The sequence below is a fragment of the Motacilla alba genome, chromosome 3 (assembly GCF_015832195.1).
Source record: "Motacilla alba alba isolate MOTALB_02 chromosome 3, Motacilla_alba_V1.0_pri, whole genome shotgun sequence".
Lineage (NCBI taxonomy): Eukaryota > Metazoa > Chordata > Aves > Passeriformes > Motacillidae > Motacilla > Motacilla alba.
The window spans coordinates 69,476,151-69,492,275 of NC_052018.1; the positions used below are offsets into that span (position 1 = coordinate 69,476,151).

At 42.1% G+C, this 16,125-nt stretch overlaps 1 long non-coding RNA gene across 1 annotated transcript; it reads left to right on the forward strand.

Annotated features, from left to right (window-relative positions):
• The first annotated feature begins 2,228 nt into the window (after positions 1–2,228).
• On the forward strand, positions 2,229–15,770 carry LOC119699594. The gene is made up of 3 exons (XR_005256477.1): positions 2,229–2,336; positions 5,320–5,429; positions 15,663–15,770. It is a non-coding gene; the product is annotated as an uncharacterized LOC119699594 (long non-coding RNA).
• The last annotated feature ends 355 nt before the right edge of the window (positions 15,771–16,125 follow it).

Here is a 16,125-nt window from a genome sequence, read left to right on the forward strand (position 1 = left end):
CTGCTAGGTCTTTGAGGACAAGCCTGGGAGCTCATAGATAGCTGCAAGACGAGCTGCTATACTGTGTGCTGTTGGGCTGTTCCTGTACCTGTCAGAAGACCATTCCAAGCACATCTGTATCTCTGCTTATCACTGGCCCCTCTGGACTGTACTCCCTCTCTTGAACTGTCTTTAGTGATGCCCCAGAATAAGTCATCTTGTGTTCATCTCTAGGGCTGAGCACTTTTTACCATCCACAGCTCTTCAGAAGCTCCAGGAAATTCAGCAGCTGTGAGACTTTTCCTCTGGGGCTGACGGCAGCAGGCAAACACACTGAGTCACATTTGATCAACTCCTGCTCTCTGCAGAGGCTGTCTAAATCAGTCAAATGAAATGAAGTGAGTGACTTTCTCTTCAGCTGGTGTACAGGAGAGCAGAATTATCCACATGCTGGGCTTAAAGGCACAACTCACAGCCAAAGGTCTTCCTACCTCATCAACAATTTTCTAGAAACCTGGTTGACAAATCTTGGGCTCACTCTTTCCTTCTTGTTTTCTTTTTCCCTCTACCTGGTTACCAACAAAACTCTATGGGAGATTGCGCCATTACAGGCTTGCATACCTGGAGTAGATGTTTATTTCTGACATCATTCATTGAAAACTGTTCTGTGGTCATTTTTTTTTTCCCTCCATTGAAATACTAGGGGCTGTATTTATCCCTGCATGGGGATATATTAAAATATTCACAGAAATGAATGTTTAAGGAAAAGAAAAGCTCACACTCTGTCTCTCTTACTGACTAGGTTTCCTCTCAGTATCTTAGCAGGGTCTTTGTCTTCAGTTCTGCTTTATTCTCCCTCCTAAGGACCTTAGGTGGGAGTTCACTCCAAGCTACTGTTGTTGACCAGGTCTGGATTCAAACTTTGGGGGTTTTGGCTTGGATAACAAGATTAAATACCTGCCTGAGCAGCTTCTATGGTCTCACTGGCTATGCTGGCCTCAGATGACCTAGGCAAGATTCACATATTATTAAACAGATAAACAGTGAAAGTTCAAATATTAAGGCACAACATGACTTGTCAATGCACCTGCTCGTGCATGTCCACTTAACACTCCTTAGACACCTTCACTGGCAAGAAGAAGAAAATATTCCTGGAAAAATAACAGGTCTAGCTCCTTCTCTTCAATATCACAAAGAATTGTATCCTCTCTTGTGATTACATGTTATTCTTTTTTACTTTGAATGACTAAATGTTTTTTACAAGATAAAATTTCTCACACTAGTTAATGCCTAACATTATTTAGTTAATGCCTAACATTATTTGTTTGCTTGAGAGAAAAATGCTAACTTTCTTTGCTTTCTTTGCAACTTGCACTTGTAGAATATCCTACTTCAGGGGTTAGGCTGGCAACTGGAAGCAAATGTATTTGTAAAACAAACCCTAAAGTCTGCTGAGTGTGTAAGAGAATCATGGTAGCAACATAAGCTGTTCTATCAGAGCATGTGAAAAAACTGTAATAACCTCCAGCTCTTCACAACAGAGTAGCAACAGTGTATTATGCATTTTTGAATAATTTCCCTTTTCAAGAAAAAGTAGCTCTCCTTTCTCTTCCTAATATAGAAAAATAATGGGACTAGAGATGAGGCAGTTTTTCTAGACAGTTTCAGAATCAGGTCAGGGATCTACAAGGGAGGTGGTGGGTTTTTCTTGTACAGAATAGGTGTGTCATTAGGTGTTTGGTTCCAAGTAAATTTGAAAGTTCAGAATGGAAAGCTCATGCAAATATGAAAAGCAGCAAAATCATACTTAGCTGATTTCTGTTTTGCAGAAAGCAAACTCATGGATTTCCTACAGAATTGGTAAAAACACTCAACATTGTCCCCTGCAGAGCTACCTATAGAAGCTAGGAGAGATCAAAGCCAATTTACATTATTAGACAGGAATCAGGAAGAGTATGTATAATTGTGCTCATAGGTATTTCTCTGTTTAAAAAGAAACAAAATAGTATATTCAGCTCTTATACTTTAATTCTCAAAATAATTAGGAACATTTTTATATAAAAAATTACTACTTGAAAATTTTTCAACCTGTAGGATGAGGGGAAATTTAAAACTAAGAGTTCATAAAAGCCACGAATTGACAAACTCTCTAAGCCTCTGATTTTAGTAAATAAAAGATTAGGTAATATCAGCAAACATCAGACTCTTTCACAAGCTTGCTTTTAAAAGCTGGAGTTCATAACTTTGGGGACAAGTCATTGGTCCTCTGAAGGCCGAAACAATTCTTTCTGTCTACTCTGTGATGAAGGAGGAACAAGTGGACACATTTTCCCTGTGGAAGTTGTCACAGAAATTAGGTCAGTAGTTAGGGTTGTGATTTTGGAACTTACTTTATTTTCTAATGTGTTGACTGTATTCTAGCCCTGCCCATTAGGGGCGTGTGAAGAAAATGTGACTCACCAGCTATATGGCCCTGCCTGAAGAGATGAGATTTCAGAGGTTTGCAGTGGTTGATCTGCAGTTACTACTAAGGCATGACAAAAAAGATTTCCTGGAATTGTGATCATATGCAGGGAGGGAAGGACAGTCTTGGATTTTACTATAGTGACTCACCTTCCCTCTGGAACAGACATGCAAAAATCTATTCTCATCAATTTATCCTGCACCAGCTAAGACATGACTGCAAGGGCTGCATGAGCAGACCACTTCTAAAATTACATTAAAAGCAAGATATGTCATTGACATTGTGTGATTTACACTAGCTGGCTAATGGTTTTTGGCTGAAATTACCACTATAACTCAGTCATGGTGTGCAAAAACATTGAGTCAGCCTCTGTTCAAAGAAAAATGAAGGTCATTATCCTTCAAAGGACTTCAGATTTGAAACCTTCTAGGTTCAAAAGTCCTCTTAACCTAGGCAGTAGCACAGGACCTCTGTGGTTCTCTGTAGAGGTAGCAGCCGTGTAGGAGCTGGTGTCTTAAGACAAAAAGGGGAATTGCAGTCAGTGTTGTCAGTGCCTGTCTTCACTAGCAGCAGGAAGTAAAGAGTGGATAAAGATGCACTATTTTCTGGTACACTTAACTTCTAAGTAACTGGAGCCCAAAGTGGCATGTTCTTGCAGTATGTAGTTGCTATGGATGGAAAAGCTGCTGACACTTGCATCTCCTTGAAATCAATAACATGGCTCCCATTGCTTTCAGGGGAGACAGAGGCCAAAGTTGCAAATCCTATCGGATAATTATGAATCAAACAAAGAGTTGCAGTGTACAGTAAAGCTCCACATGGCTGTGATTCAGAAAAGTACTCCATGGTCTTTGTTAGGGAAATAAATCATGCAGCAGCAGGAGACATTTTCAGCATTCTAAATGCTCCTCAAGAAAATGAAACTCAGTTTTGACTGTGCAGGTTTATGTACCTGATGCCTTCATGAAATTTTTCCGCCTTTGAGGACTGTTTGTGATTGTTTCCTTCAAAAACAAGAACAAAACCAGAAACAAACAAACAAACAAAAAACCAACAAAAAAAATCTAAACCAAATTTTCTCTTATTTTAGTATTTTCCAGTGTGCATTTGTTTCCACAGCTGCTCACTGAAACCCCAGGGAGGCAACTGCTGTTGTGAATGAACAATCAGATTGCCCAACTAATTAATGGTTTTAAAGGGACTTGGGTGGTTTTTTGCTGCTTCTTCTTGTGGTGTCAATGCTGATGAAACTGTTAATAAATTCTTAATGAGGAAAAATGTTACATAAATGTTGGGTAAAGCAGGTCTTCTTTTACATTCAAAGCACAATACATAGTTTAAATGTGCCATGTATAGAATCAGAGCTTCATTTAACTCATCTCAACCTACCCACCCTGTGCTGAGATGAATATATCCTGCTTCTCATTTGATGTGTCCTTTTGTGTTAAATGTGCCACACTGATCTAAAAATGGCAGATTCTGTGGGTGCCCAGGGTTGTTATCAGAACCAGACACTGCACGCTTGCAAGACATGTCTCCACAGAGTGCCTCTACTTAGAAGAACAAGGAATGTGTAAAATGATCTCACTTCTCCTTTAAAAACAGATTTCTAATCCATTTAATCCATTCCTTGCAAACAATCAACTGGAAAGAAAATTTCTCCAGTAAAACTGACAGTGTATTATTATTTTTTTCTTCTGTAGCATTTCCTAGTTTATTCACAGTAAGATTATAATCAAGAAAGAACAGTGCAATCTGTAAGGAATTTTTTTAATTAGTTGGAAATCATTACTTTTAATAATTGCTAAACAGGATGCCTTCCTAACACAAATTTTTGAAACATACTATTTTTTTTCCAAGAGTCCTCCCAAAATTGCATTTTAAGAGTGTGATTTTTAAAGACAGAGTGTTATATTTTAGAATCACTAACCAAAGGCTAAAATCTTCAAAGCAGAATTTTTAAGGAATCATATATTTATGGTAAACTCTCATTTTTTATAAAATAGACATGTGTCATCAGCTATCTTTCTGGTGTAAAATTCTGCTGTATTGTGTGCGGTATTACCCAGCCTCAGAACACTGAGAATTATTTAGCTCCTCTTCACTGCCATGGGAAGAAGGCTACGTAAAATTATTCTTATCATACGAGAGACCCAAAAGCCATGAATCAGTCTTCCTATTAAAAAAATTGCTTTTAAACTCATAATATATTCAGTATATTGAATATATTCAGTATTCTGAAAATACTGAATATTAATTTATTTTTTAGCCTTCTGTTTTCTGAGACTTTTAGCACTTTCATTTTCTGTGTTTCGATCTGCAACTCTGAGGATATGAGTAACTTTTAAAGGGGAAGTGGAGTTTCTTCACTGACCACATAAATGCAAGAGCTGGGCTTTTATGAAAGATAATTAAATATTATGAAACCAAGGGTGAACCAATCCAAATTGACATGTATGAGACAACAGCCCTAGAGCATGAAATGCATACTGCTAATAAACAGGAGAGAAGGAAGATAAAGAATTCTGAATCCTGGCATTGCATCCCAACAACAAGTACCTGCATCCAGAGTTCAGCTTGTTCAAATTGTTCCTTTTCCTTGCAGGCATCAGACAAAGGCTTTCTTACATGCACTTGTCTATATTGCTGGGCAGAGATTTAGCTTATTTGCCTAAGGTGAAACTATTTGATGCTTTCTACCCACTTACCACATGTCCCCTGCTCACAACTTCAGTTTTTATTGGTGTTTTAAGATAGAAATTTTGTCATTATGCACCTCTAACTCTGAGGTTACCTTTTCTTTAAACGCTGTTGGCATTGTAATGTGCTGAGTATATGCAGTAACAAAGGTACACGTGCTTCTGACCTATATTCAGGGGCCAGAGATGTGGATCAGAAAGAGAATGAGCTTTTCCTCTGTTTTGGCAGTGATATCCCAGCTGTTTTCATTGCAAATGTAGGAGCAGTGCCTCTGTGACTTCAGTAGGTAAGCTCTGCCAACCTATTAGCTCGCTGTTTGGTGTGGACTTTGATTAACTTTGTACAAATTTAACTTTCTCCTGGAAAATCTAGCTGTTTGGTTTCTATTGTTGCTACAGTTATGGCTAATATATTGAGATATATGTTATAAAAATGAACAGATAAGCTTATTGTATTGATACAGATTTTTGTTTGGCATCAGCAAGCCGCAGTCATGATTACTGACAGCTGAAGCAGCCAGATGTGTGTGTACGTGCACAGTTCTTCAACCACGTGGGCTTTTGCACAATAAACCCATTAGTGCTGATTGCTTCCCTTTCTCCAAAAGGCCCCACTTTTTCACTTCATTTTGCTATCTCTGTCTCTAAATCAGCAAATAGCTTTTAGTAAAATCCTAAAGGGCTGGACATTTGTGAATTATATAATTTAATGCATTAGTCACAATATTGCAGGGGAATTTGTTAAGGGTGACTCATGACTTTATTGCCTGCATCTTCTATATGTAAAGTGGACCTTTATCACTTGGGGGTTTTTTTCTTGCCTTCAACCTTCTTTATGTTCTTCTGAATGACAAATGCCTCGCCTGTTTTATGGTTAGGAACACATATTGTGTGAAAAAGGCACCTGCCTTCCCTCTGAGAGAGAGACTGGGTCAGGAACCATATGTGGTAAAGTCACTCAGTGGCAGAACATCCTCCTCTCTTGAAGGCAAATTACATTTATGGAGGTTTATCATCTGGGACTTGAAACATAGCCTGCAACTTGAAAGTCAATGTTCTTTCACAACAATTGATATGCTACTTTGGGGTCTGGAAACTGAGGGTAGTTAGTGACAGAAGTGATTTCCCTGTGACCCCAACTATTTGTTTCACACCAATGTTTACGGAAGTGTTTGCATATTTCTCAGCACCCAAAGCTGTATATGGTGACAAAGCTGTTACAACACCTCCCTGCCAGCAGAAGGAGAGGGCTTCCTTCCTCTCCGTGCCCCTCCAACTGCCCAGTCCCCTGCTCTCCATTCTGCTGTCTGCTGCTTGTGTGACTGGTCAGGGAGCTGGGCTAGCCCTGAGGACAGCCCCGAGGGCCAGAAGAGGAGGAAGCAAGAGAAGGCTGGGGTGAGGAAGAAGATTCTATTCCCTTTTGATGTTTCTAAGATCAGCTAGTGTCACAGCCATAAGGCATGTAGATTCTCCTAAAGTTTGACTTTTCCCTTCCCTGGGTGGTTAGTCCATGAGTCATTGCCACACAATACAGAAAAACATTTTTTGAAGACTTGGGAAAATGTATCTGGATGATCATGAGATATGAAAGCCTGTATTGGTTCCTCCTCAGGGAAGAAGTCGTCACATTTTTTTTTCTCAAAATAGTCTCCCCAAATACACCCTTAAGCAAGACAATGCAACTTCTTCATGAGGTGGGTCCTCAAGACAAGGTCCATGAGTCAAGCTCTTACTCATTTCCATTGACATGCCAAGGAGTCTTTTTTAAGGCACATACCTTCTAGGCAAATAGTGCCATCAGAAATAATTGAAGTGATGCAGCTCTTCCTTCCAAACAAGCCAACATTTGTTATTCACTGGACATAGCTGGCAGTGCCCTTTGATTACAGGGCTGAGACAAAATTCAGATCATGTCTACAGGTGCAGGAGTACCCATGCAAGAGACTTTGCTTTTCCCAGAAAATATCTTGCTGCTTTCCCTCCCTCTAGATGTCTCCTCTTATACATATTTGCTTACTATGGTATGTTCCTTTAAAATTTGAATTACTGGAATCACTCCTTAGTTATTGGACCTTCTGTTATCTCCACCATGGTGGTTTTCCCCTTAGGAAAATGGCCCAGTCATCTCTTGACAGATCTGCCGTACCAGCCTGCCTGCCCTTTGTGCTGTTTGCCCATAGTTGGCTTTCCACAGTAAAAGCTAGTGATCAACTGATTCCTGGCCTCTTCCCTGTGCAGCAGTACACAGGAAGGTGGAGAAGCATAAATACAGTTCATAAAAATGATACCGAAAGCCTCTCTCTACCTACTGAGGGTTTATGCAGGGGTACAAAAAGAATTGTCCCAGGAGTCTGGAAATCTTGCATAAAGCAACAAGTTAAGTATTTCTAGTTCACATCTGTAAATGGAACAACATTTCAGGAGTCTCCAACTCATCACCTGCATCTTTGAAGACCAGGAGTATTTATGAGCTTTGTAAAAAGGATGATTTTGTCTATGTTTAGCCAAGTCAGCAACAAGACTGGGAAAACTGTTAATGATATATTTACCCAAAAGTGCAGCTGGAGCAATTTGCAAAAGGAAGTATGATATCCACATGAATACACACACATATCCCAAGGAAAAATGGGCAGAGTGTCATGAGTGGAGTGCAAGCTTCCTGACTCACAGGGCAAATAATACAATCAGGGGAGTATCACTTGGAATGATTCTTTCCAAAAACTAGCATTATGTAGGGGTAAAATTCACTCCAGTTGTGATGGACTTTATTTCATTTTTGCCTGCCCACATCTGGGATCAGAGCAATAACTTGTGCCAAAGAGCCTTTGACTCAGGAACACCCAGGTTCCTGCATGTTGCTGTGCTGATTGGACACTTTTGTTATGCAGACACTAAACAATGTGGAGTACAGGCAAAAAAGAGAACTGGTTTGCACTGGGATGTGGCCCTATGGCGCTCAGCCATCCCCTCCATTTCAGCCCCACCTCTGAAGAAAATAGCTTCTTTGCTTATGGATGCTGCCTAAAGTGCCAGTGGCTGCATATTAACGCCTCCTTTGTTCCCTGCCTTTGCATGAGATCAGCTTCCCAGGGACAATCCCACTCCCTGTGCCACATTTGTGCTAGCTTCAGCCTGTGCGTTACAGCAGAGTCTCTGCTCATCAGCAGGGCATGGTTTTGAGAGGCCTCTGAACCACCATGGGCACCCTCCTCTGCAGGCTGGGGAAAGGCTGCCACTCTCTCCCACCTTTCACTGCCTCTCTGGGGGCCTCACTGACAACAGCAGCTGCTGGTCTGCTCAAAGGGAGCTTTCACATCTGTCTGTAACCATGGTGACCAGTGACTTGTGCCCAGTATCCTGGAGTTCAGGAGCTAGAGATGCAAGTGCACGTGTTACTTTTCTCTTCTGTGGCACCTTCTTTTTTTCCTGAAAATATCTGCATATTCTCCTCATACTGTAGCCCTGGAGTTCAGATTTATGGAAAGTAGTCTCCTTTTGCATTTTTAAATACTTTTAGAGGCTGTTTTTTATTTTCAAGGGAGAAACACTCGGCTTCAAAGAGTATATTGAAGACAACATCACTTCTGTGATCATCCTTCATGCACTGGGTGTACATAAATATCTTCAGTCAGAAAAAATGCACAGAAGATTATAATACAATGCAAATTGTATTATTAATAATAAAATATGATCTGTCCCTTCCTTTTGTATTACAAACTGCGTGTGTGCTGAGTGCTTTCTCTTTGCATTAAGAGGCTCAGTATTGCTGCTTGGCTTTCTGCCACTTTTCATTGCTTAACTCCTTTTGATATTTAGCAGCTCTTCTGTTTATTAGGTTTGTATTAGTTTAGTAAGGCATCTCCACTGGGCACTGTTAAATCTCTCTCTCTCTCTCTCTCAGCACTCCTCATACTTAGTGACTACTTTCTCCTTTCTCTGCAACTCCATTTAGTGAACTCCCAAGCTTCTCAACCCGAAGTGTTGCACACAGTCAGTGTCAGCCTGCTGCAGTGTGGGGGAGAGGAGTGTCCTAGTCACAGGCTGACCCCACAGCCCACTGCTCTTGTGTGGGAATCCAGATCCCACGGTGGCTGCTACACAAGTAAATGGCAAGCCTGGAACTGGAGGCTTTGCACATCCCTGGGGATCTGCAGGCAGGATGTGGGTAAGCCCTAACCTGAGAGACACTCATATAAACCTTTGAAGAGAAGCAACATAAAGGCACCAACATCTGTGTAATATGTTTGTATAATGAATGTAGAAAGTTACTGGGTATCAGAGTGGCTAAAGGGGGAGATGTGGGTTCTGCCAAGGCCTGGAGAATCATTTTTGCTGCCTCTCGTGCTCTGTTTGGGCTGTTAAACTGAATTTACTTAGTCTGTCATGTCTACACAGTTGCTACAGAAGCACATAGATGTAAATATTCTCTAAGATAAATACACCAGCTTTAATAAATGCCTCTCTTCTAAATGAAACCTGTCCATCTGGTATAAAGTAGTACAGATATTAAAAGCAGGGGTAACAAGTTTCTCCTTTTGTGTGTCACAGCAGATGTCAACTCTGACACCTATTGCCATGACACTGTTACCTATACTGTAAGTTGTCTCCAGGCTTACACACTGCTTGCACTGTGGAGATGGAGGAGAGGAGGGTTTTCCTCAGGACAGCTAAACTTAAAAATGGGAATTCAATCCTTAAGCATGACAAAGATGACCTTGGATTTTTTCAGGAATGCTTCTAGAGTGCCTGGGATCTCCATTTATCTGCCACAGAAAAACAATGGGCTGCAGGAGTCACTGCCACAGCCACGTCTACCAATTGTGTAGCTGTCACACGGGCAAAGCTCCCACAGCCCAGGGGCTCTGCAGCTCCTCACTCCCCTTGATCTCTACAAAGTGACAGACCTGGATGTTGAAATCTCTCAGCCTCCACGGAAACTACCTGAAGTGGAAAGTTCTAAACACTTTCCAAGAGCTACCTGACACTCTGCAAGCTGAAGCTGTAGCAGTTTGTCATTTATTCATCTTTCATTTGCATGTTGGCCATCTTGCTGAATGGTGTCTGGTACATACTTACACTAGGGTAAAGCTTCCCTAGAAGCTCCAGTGTTCGGAAACACTCCAGTGGTAAGGTGTGGTGATGACACTCAGTCTATGTGAAGGTGCATCTGTGTGGTGAATATACAGTCTGCAAAGCACAAACTACTTTCTTTCCCTCTCTCTCTCTCTCTCCCCCCCTTCCCTCTCTCCCTCTCTTTCTGAAAGGCTGTCAAATGCTGCTTCTCTGCCAAACTGTCAAATGCTGCTTCTCTGCTGCGCACTGTCAAATAAAGGTGCTTGTGAAGAGACAAGCTCGAATTTACAATAAAATCTGATAAATGGAGGAAGGAGGAAAAAAAGAGCAAGAAAACCCAACTACCTGCATACTGTAATTTGTTACTGGTATCCTTATGTTCCCTTCAGACCACTGAACCCTTTTAAGAGAATAGAGGTCCAGCTTATGACATCTGATGCTAGCAACAAACTGGAAAGTTTGGAAACTGAATCTCAGGACCTGTGCCTACTGAAGTCTGACTAATGTTTTGTGTCTTTGTTACATTGACTTGATCTCCAGTTCAAATTACAGCTCAGAAACTGAGACCATAAAGAGATAAAAGAGAAGTTTATCTGTATCAGACATAACCTTTGCATCCCTTGTGCCTAGTCTCTCTCTGGCTGAATTGGCATAGCTTGACAGGATGTGAGTGAAAAAGGAAATAAAATATTTTTCAGATATTTTATCTAGACAAGAACCATCCTTGCTCAACTTACCCTACTTTTGTTTTTTCTTTTATTTTCTACCAACAATTGCAAAAGGTGTTTCGTTTTGCTGATATTTCTGGGAGACTTTTTTTAACAGACCAGTTTTAGATAAACTCACTGCATAGCAGAAAAAATGCATATGATTTAACGAATGAGTCACATGCAACAAATAATGAATTATGGATAGCAGAAGTCAAAAGAGAAGTCACAAGCCTAATGCTGCATTTAAATCCTGTTTGCAACATCAAATGAATGTGCTTAGATTCAGTTCTTTGCATATTTGCCAACAAACTGGCAACCTTTCTGGTTTCCATGACCCAGAAAGGAATGTCACTGATTTCCCTTTGCTAGTTCTTGCTTTCCATACCTTGTTTTCCAATCTATTAAAATAAAATAAAAAAAAAAAAGAAAAAAAATAGGAAAACACAAGAAACATGGAATTGATAAGTGTCCATTAGACGAGACTTTAAAAAGGGCAGCCATTGGCCAATGCACAGGCACCACCACAGCTGCCAGGAATTGCCAGCATGGCTGAAAGACTGAACCCAGAGAGGAAGGAGCCTGTGAGAGACAAACTGCTGCAGCCCCTCTGCCCCCATCTCTGCAGTCCCTGTACCTGAATGAGGCACATTAAAGGCCCTGCTTATGCTGGGTTTGTCTTGTGGTTAAACGTACAGTTTTACTTTCCAAAGTCCTCATTTTAGCATTTCTCACAAGTGTTCTGATCACACATATTAAATTCAAACGTGGGCATGGGCAGAAGAAACACAAAGCACCTGTTGATCAGTTGCAGTAGAGTCTGAGGCTTGGAATAAAGGTGTCACTGCAAAATTCTTTATACCCATCCTTTGTGTCCAAGATTGCATCGTTTATGTATTAAGCAGTCAGCCTAAATAGTTGCTTGCTTTTGCACCTTCTGGCACAGACATTGGTATGCTCTTGATCTAACACGATCTTTCTCTTCAGGATCACACAGCTCTACATCTGCTCTGCACATACCAGCCCATCTCTCTGACCCCACAGGCAGAGCTGGCTGATGCAGGGAGTGCATTTAGAGCAAAAGCAGGGAGTCAAAGCTGGCTGGCATTGCTCCTGGACAGTATTGTGTCCCTGTCTACCACCTCTGCAGATTGGCTATCAAGCCCAACCTCTTGCCATTCCTTTTTCCTAGTTCCTTCACTTCCAGCCAGCTTCACTGCCTTTTCTTTCTCTTTGTCCATGGTTTACCTCCTTCAGCTTTGGTTTCCTCTCCTCCCCCAGACAAAATTGTAATGGTCTGTTTTCTCCTCTCTTGTTCTACTTTTCACTAGTGGACACACGTGCAGTGCAAGTCCCTTGCAGCAAAGACTGCCTTACTGCGAGTTTGTTCAGTGCCCACCACACAAACATCCCAGTCCAATCTGAGCCCTTTTGGTGTTGCTTAGCTGGCCCAGCCACTGTATGAGGAAAGCCTGCCCTCTGTCCTGGACATGTAACAAGGTGATTTTGGCCCCTACTCTCTCTGAAGGCCCAGCTGAAGTCACATCTCATATGGAAGCGGCCTGATGGCGAGCATCATCTTCAAGGAGTAATTAATTCTGTGACAAACTTCCTGAAGACTTCACCTCTCTCTTTTACCCTCTCACTCCTCTACAGCTCCATGGCTTTTCCACCATGCAGCTCCCACAGCCAGGGGAGGCAAGATACTGTGTATTTTCTCCTCCATGCCTTTACAGGCTTGGTGGAAGCCCCAGGTATAATTTCCTCACACTCCTGGGACTGGCGATGCTGAAGTGGCATAGGCGGAGCAGGGGAGAGACGCCCTGTTTCTCACAAGTGAGCAGAGCTGTCTCAGGCTGGTGGCCTCTTTCTGCTCAGCCTTGTGAGGTTGTTGCCTGCTGCCTCCTCCCCTGCCTGAGGTGAGGGAGCTGCCTGCCTCCTCCAACAGCCCAAGCCGGCCCAGCTTGCCAGAGCAGCACTTGGAGACACGGGCTGGCAGCGCCTTCCCTGCGCCTGCGAGCTCAGGGCCACCGCTGCCTCTCTCCACCCAGCACCACGCGCTGCCGTGGGCTGCTGCTGCTCATTGTCTGCAGCCTTCTGGGCAAGGCATGGGCTCCACTGAGACTTCCCAGCCTTGCTTGGGAGCCCAACATCAGCCAGTGCCAAGGAGATTTGGAGGCTGCTCCAGAGCTGAAGAGGCATCTGGCCACATTGTAGGGAGATGAGCAGGGTCTCACCACTCAAGCTCAGGAAGACAAAGCAGAGCATTTGAAATTCCCATGTGCTCCATGTCCATTAAGTCAACCTAGATAATGTTTCCCTGCTAATACTCTGTTAATGTGTTGGGATTTGGGAAGGTCTTATGGCAAAAAATAATGCTGGGAATGGATCTGTGAGAAATGGTCCGAGAGAGCTGATGCTCGTGTAGAAAAGGCAGAGGGATGTCTCCTTCCCATAGGCCCCTTCACAAAGCACCTTCTGCGGGTCCTTTGCAGGGACCTTGTTCCAGCTTGCCATCTTACCCCTGCAAGCAGCTGCCTGGCGCTTGCAGTTACCCAGGAATCACTGTCACTTCTCCTCCCTCACTGTGAGGAGACAGGAGTTTTGAAAGGCTTCTGGATCCTCTGTTTGCAAAACCAGCTCCTCCTCCCCTCTGCTTCAGTCTAGCCAGCAATCAGAGGTTGCCATAGGAAGTAATGTGAGCTCTTCTGCCACGTGGTTGATCTTTGTGATTCTGTGCCTTTGCAAGGCAGTTTCATCTCTGAGCTGCCTAGGGAACCTGCTTTAAGCCCTGGCTCAGAGCAGTCAGCAGCCCATGAAGATGCCTGCTGACAGAAAGGCCATGGAGAAGTGAGTCTGGCTACTATTTATAAGGATAGACATTATGGTCAGTGAACCACACTTTGTGTGCAGCAGTTGCTCCCACTCAGGACATGATGTCACTCAGCCTGTGCCCTTATTCTGTGGTATAGGAAAATGAATGCTTTTGGTCAGTACTATTCAGCTGGTCCATTCCTATTTGGAGGCAAATTTCATGCTGTAAAATGAGTGTGTAGTTAGCTGACAGAAAGGAAACAAAGGCAAAACTTTTCTCTACTACACAGAATGTTTTTGTTGTTGAAAATGATGCAATCAGAATGAGCCCAATTCATTAGCTCTCTTTTAAAAGTCACACACCTTTGTGAAGATATTGAGAGATAACAATCTGCATTTTAATTCTATTTCTAAGTGACTTGGTTTGACCTGTTTTGCTAGAAATAGTAATCCTGCTCATGAATGCCATCTGCCCATTCAGACTGCCCGTGTACCAAATAATATCTTAAAGGCTGGAGCTTATGGCTTTAACTATCACATGATACACAGTCCCATGCCTCTTAATCAGAGCATCAAGTGATTTATTCAATGTGCTTTTTTATTTCCTGCCACGGCCTGCCCTCTCAGAAGTTTCCAACAGCTTGAGGCAGCCAAAATTCATTCTTAGGGCTGTCTACTTTCTGACCAGGAATGCTGTTTATAAGCAGCAGCCTTTTCTGCTTTATCTTGCTATATTTGTTTCTCTCCCAGTAAACTTCTCCTTGTAAAGAGAAAGCCCATGGTAGTGGGGGGAACAAGATGATCTTTAAAGTCCATTCCAACCCAAGCTGTTCTATGATTCTCAATTCTCACACTGTCAGACAGAGCACATAATTCTGAAATGAGTGCAGCAAGATCTTCTTTGGCTCCAAAATCTGCTTTAAGAAAGAAGATCATTTATTTGTACCCGTCCTGGCCCAACAGGACCCTGAACCAAGGCCAAACTTCAGGCAGTGCTGCAGTGTAAATGTGACAGATTGACAAGATTGCATGAGTAACAATACATGATGTTTCTGTGTCACATTGCTACAGAAAACCTCAGTCTATAATGTATTTGGCAAGTGGTTTTTTGTGTTTATGTTGCCATGACCTGAAAACAGCATCTCATAGGTGAGACATGAGTCAATCACTACTTCACTGAATTCTTACTCCAAGCTTGCTTTTAAGACAAGCAGCCACACTGATTTAGACATAGACAGAGCACTCATTTATTCAGGTTTTTCTGTTGGAAATGTAACTAGCCCTAGTTAACCAAAATTTGATCTAAGCACCAGACATTAAATCCAGCATTTTTGTGTTTTATTCTTAAAAGCTCTTACAATCCTGTAAGCTAAGGAAGCACATCACTCACTCTTTCCTAGGGCAAACAGAGACCAAAACTACTGAGAAAAATCTTGAAAAGCTAATGTTGATCTCCTGACTTGTAGCCTTTGATTATAATCACAAGACTGTCCTTTCTTCTGTTTAAGTAATAAAAAGCAACAACAGAATCAATCTGAAATGAGACAAAAATGTCTCTCTTTTGTTGGAAAGTGTTTAAATATTAAGATTAAGGATATGTGTTACTGTTTGTTTTTATTTCAGGTCACAGAGAAGTTAAGGAAGGGAACTTTCTTAGTACCTTCTTTTAAAATGGCTATGTCCCTGAATGTAGGCATGATCATCAGGATGATTTGATTCTGGCCATTTTATTGCAATGACAGCCTCCACCTGTGACTGAGCTGCACTGTGTTTCTCTTACAGCTGTGCAAGCAGAATGTAGGAGCTGTTACACTGTACACAGGGTCAGGAGGGAGGCTGTGGTGAGAGCACTGGAGCACAGAGCCAAAGGTACTATTCCCAGCCTTTCCTGGCTCCTAAATTACATTCTGCATTTTTGTGTTTTAGGTGGAACATTACACTGGAGCTGAAGAAGCAGAACCCCTTGGGATGAGTCATTTGTATATCCTGTGATTGTGGTTTTGTTTACCATCCTGCCAAGATAAAGATTAAAATCCTTTGAAGGATGACTAAAAATTGTTGTATGTTGCTGCTAAAAAAGCATCAGCTGTCTACATTAGCGTTATCTTCTAAGTTTTGTAATCTTTCTCATTGATCTCTTAAAGATTTTGTGTTAACAGGAATAGCCATCTAGCTTTCTTAAGGGCCTAGCATTGCAATGGCTGGCTGGGACAGCGTTAGTGCTACTGAGCTGAGGCTTCTGGTGACATCCAAAATATTAGAGCAGGATTTCCTGAGCATGTTCAGTACAAGTAGGATGTGTTAAAGCAGCTGGCATGTAGAGTGTGTGCCACAGGGGAGAGCCTCTGGTCTCCAGCATCACCTCGTGAAAAATATGTATCAAGACCTG